Raw genomic sequence first — 5000 nt, forward strand, 5'->3', positions numbered from 1 at the left:
CCCTCACTCCCCCCTCCCGCCCCCCTCACCATTTCCCATTCCTTATCCCCTTTCTTCTCTTTTTCTCTCTCAGCCCCCCCCCCCATAAGCCTGCTCTTCCTCCCCCCTTTATTCTACTTTATGCTTTTTCTTTCTCTTTTCTCTGTTCTTTCTCTCTCTTACCATTCGCTATCCCGTTACTGTTTTCTATGCGCTCCCCTCTTTCTCCTTTCCCCTCTACCTCTCCCTCCCCTTTCTCCTCTCCTCTCCCTTCTCACTCTCCTCATTCTTCTTTCCCTTCCCTTTCTCCTTTCTTCTAGCTTTTCAGTCTCTTTCCCTCACTCTCCTCTCTCCTCACCTCTTCCCCTCCCGCCCCCTTCCCTCTCCGTTCCCTCTTCCCTCCATCTACCTTCCCTCTCCCCTCCTTCTCCCCTCATCTCTCTCCTTCCCTTCCCGCATCCCTCCCCCTCCCCCTCCCTCCCCCTCGTCTATGTTCCCTTTCCCCTCCCTCTCCCTCCCATCTCCCCCCCATCTCTCCCTTTCCCTTCCCTCATCTCTCCCCCTCCCTTCCTCCTCTCTTTCCACTACCCCCTTCCAGGCCCTTTCCTCATCGCCCCCCCCCTCCCCGTGAGCCTCATGATGAGTGACAGCCATCATGAGTGTCGTCTCGTGGAACTTCCGGATTTATTCTTTGGTGACAGAAGAGGGGAGGGTAGGGGAGGGGAGGAAAGGGGAGGGGAGGATAGGGGAGGGGATGGAGGATAGGTGAGAGGAGGAGAGAGGAAGGGAGGAGAGGGGAGGGGAGGATAGGGGAGGGGAGGGGAGGAGAGGGGAGGAGAGGGGAAGGGAGGGGAGGGGAGGGAAGAGGAGGGGAGGATAGGGGAAGGGAGGAGAGGGGAGGGGAGGATAGGAGAGGGGAGGAGAGGGGAGGGGAGGACCACTGGTGTAGGAGGCGTATACGGGAGACAAGGGAGAAAGGCCCGGGGAGGGATCTTTTTCGGGACGGGGCTGTTGGAGGGCTAGTTAGTTCCCTTGGTTTCTGGTTGCTGCTCGGATTCTGGTCCGGTCTGCTGCGTGTCTGCCCGGCTCCTTTTCTGTTCTTTAATAGCTGTCTTTAACCTTTTAGGACAAGTCCGGCAATCCTCTGGGTAACGTTCTCAAGTCAACCCTCCAATTCTCTAAGTAAGTACTTCGTCTTCGTCTACACCCTCTCCGCTTGGCTGACCCTGTAGTACTGTGTACCGTCCGCCGACTTCCTTATTTAGCAAGTTTTTTCTTTCTATAACTTTTCAAGTCAGTCATCTCAAGGACCTCGCTTAGTGCTATCTTCCCTGACGTGCTTACCTGCCGTCCTCTTCACGAATCAAGCACCTGCTCCGTATACTTTCTTCAAACGTCGACTGCCACGGCTACACATTCTGACTTTTTCGTCGTCAAGACCCTTTTTTGAATAAACTCCCCCGCTTCACATGACTATTCCCTCTTAGTTCTTCTCGCTTCTCGACACACTACCTCTAGGAAATACACCTCCAATACCCCAAACTTCCTCGTTCTTACTACCGTACAGCCGCAGCAGACACGCCCATCCAACGTCCTACTCAAGGCTTCCCCGGCCCCTTCATGTTGCACAACGCTTTATTGACCATTACTGCATCGTCCTATCCACGCTCTTCTCAACTGTCTTCCTTCCGTTGTACTTTTTTTAACTATCTACGTCATCTTCTAGCTTTCTTCTGCCTGCTTTCCGCCTTGGGCCACGGTCCTGACCGCGTGCAGTCATCAACCTCTAATCTCTTTCTCTTCCACTTCTCCATTCTCACTTCCTCCAGACCTCTCTCGCAAACCGCATCGACCATCCCCCTCCGCCTCCCAGCCACTCTTCCCGCTTCGTCTCCCACAAATCGCACCGTAATTCAGCCTCCTCCTCATCTAGTTGCACAAAACTTCGACTCCGCCACGCCTCTCTCCTCATCGATCCTCTATCTTCTTACCCCCTGATGTTTCGAGACCCTCCACGCTCCGACGATTTTTCCCTGCACTTACATTCTTCGTATCCTTCTTGATTCCTTCCACTATCTAACCTCACTGCCTTCAAATATTCATTGGTCGGAAAATAAGAAAATAGTCCTGATTTCAAACATTCCTCCGCTTTTGCCCAACGCTTGCTCTACTTATTAATTCCTCAAATCTTCATACTTCTTTCTCTTACCGATCCCCCTCAACTTCTTAATACTCCATCTTCACTCCCTCTGTCTCCACTTCTTCTTACAATCATCTTACCTTCGCATCCCAAACTTTGTCTGCCTACTAGCTGCTCTACTCGGCATCACGTCGCGTCCTTTATTTCATGCTACATCCCACTTTACGTCGCCCTTCTTCTTTTTTGCGACTCCGTCTCCTTTAGCTAATTTCATGCGGCAACTGCTATCTTCATTCCCTCTACTCTTTCCTCTTCCTTCTGTTCGCTCACACTCCATCTCTCAGCTCGGCCTTCTTCCGATCTTCACGCCTTCTTCCTTCCCTTCCCCTTGGTTCGCCCTCTGTGCTTCCAACTCCTCTCCCCTTCCGCTTCACTCTTACCCCTTAGTACCCCCCCCCAACACACAACACCACCCACATGCCCAATACCCAAGCATCGGAAGAGGCAGACCCCAAAACACACCGGCAGCCCGACGTTATAACAAATCAACAGTAGTGTGTCCAAGCTTAACAAGGGCCTGCCTGCATAAGAACACGTGCAAACCGCACATACCAGGTGTTTTCGGTGATGTGTGTGTAATTATTATCTATAATAAATCGAATTAAATAACACTATATATAAATAACTAAAACATAAAATATATCAATAAAACTCATGACCATAACTATCACTAAATTATATATAAAACAAACAAACACAAATATCTCTATATACACAAAACAAGAGTTAATCTATCGTATAACAAGTACATATATCTACATCTATACGAAGTCTCAAAATAATAAATAATATAATCAATCATCTCTAATCAAAACACTTATATATACATATATCTTATCTTTAAAAATCAGAATACAAAAAAAAAATGACACTCAATCAAATACACTAATGACAAATCAATATCAATATACCACATTACTATCAACATCACTACGACAAACACAAAATCGTCGAAAAACTAATCTCTCACTGTATATACTAACAAAAAACCCACTTATCACCCAAAAGCCTACACTCTATCACAGCTAAAAATATCAACTCGACTCACAAATAACCAAACACAAACTCAAAATACCTACATAAACAAATACACCCAATATACTGTATAACAACTCACTCTGTAACAATCACAATATATCATATAAATAAATATAAAAAAAATAAATATATTAATTAAATAGTATATATATATTATACATAAACACAGACACCTATATATCTGTACATATACATCTCATAGATAACAAACATACCAAATGAATATCTATAATTTTTATATTCTATTTATATATATATATATAATAATATATATATTATATATATATTATAAGTACATATATATATAATATATATAATATCTATATATATATATATAATATAATATAATACCACACATTAATATAAAAATATTATATATATATATATATTATCTTATATATATATATATAGAGATGTATATATATACTTAATATATTAAAATACATTGTAAATAAAAAAAAACTTATATATAGTATATTTACAATTTATATAAAATATTATATCTATATAAATATAATATACAAAATATATTAGATATAATAATATATAAATATAAATAACACACTAAATGATAGTTATATATACACTTTCTTGTATATAACACATATACACTACAATACATATAGATTATATATATATATATATATAGATTATATATACATATAATATATATATATCTCAATATAAAGAATAAATATATAATATATATATATATTTATACACACACACACACACATATATATATATATATATGTGTGTGTGTGTGTGTGTGTAAGAGAAAGAGAGAGATCAACCATAAAATTCATAAAAAAATGATGATCATGATAATGATGATAAAGGTAATAGCAAAGATATCAATGATGATAGCAATGTCATTACTACCATCAATCCCTATGGTGGCCATGATGATAACAAAGCTAGCAAGTATATTCAAAATAATAATGATAGCAAGAGGATAACGAAAACAGCAACAGGGAAAGCAACAATGAACAAGTTCCATTCAGACAAAGGCGGAAAAAGGTACGAATGGGAGATACAACTGATGTTTGTCAAATAACATCTTGATTATGTAATTCTCATGCGCATATAATTCGAAATGCGTTGATTACATCTCTTGCACTTGTAAAGTTATTTAGTCTCATTCATAACTATTTTTTTTTTGTAATGATTACAGTAACAATACCATACACACATATAAATAAGGTAGAAGACAAGAAAACAATTGGAAGAGAAGCAACTAGTGAAAAACGAAGATAAAAAAATATATAATAAAAAAAACGAACGAAAAAGAGAGAAAAAGAAAGAAAAAGAAAAAAGAAAAAGAAAAAAAGGAGAGAAAACACCCAACATTTCAAAATCACTCCCTTTCTATGTCAGAGCGCGGTCACCACTCAAACTCCCATAGTAATAACAATATATAGCCTCTATCACTCTTTTTGAGACGCCCAATAAAAGATGAAAATCGATTCCTCTCTCAGGGAGAAAAAAAAAAAAAAAAAAAAAAAAAAAAGGGGGGGGGGGGGGGGGGGGGGGGGGGGGGGGGGGGGGGGAGAAAGGTCGGAATTCTCAAAGAAAGTTGGCATCTCCACGCAATCTTTGAAGAAAGGTGTGTGAAAGGCTGGGGATCGGGAGACTTTTCTGTAGGCTGTGAATAGAGTCCTTTAACACACAGACGCCGGACGGAACGCCAGGCAGAAGAGCGACTGGGCGACTGGTGAATTTTTTTCTTTCCCTTCTTGGGAGAGGTGTGGTCTGGGATTATTATTGTTGGCATTATTTTGCT

This window comes from Penaeus japonicus, unplaced genomic scaffold (genome assembly GCF_977035675.1).
Source record: "Penaeus japonicus unplaced genomic scaffold, GWHDUDI00000001_assembly GWHDUDI00000023, whole genome shotgun sequence".
Lineage (NCBI taxonomy): Eukaryota > Metazoa > Arthropoda > Malacostraca > Decapoda > Penaeidae > Penaeus > Penaeus japonicus.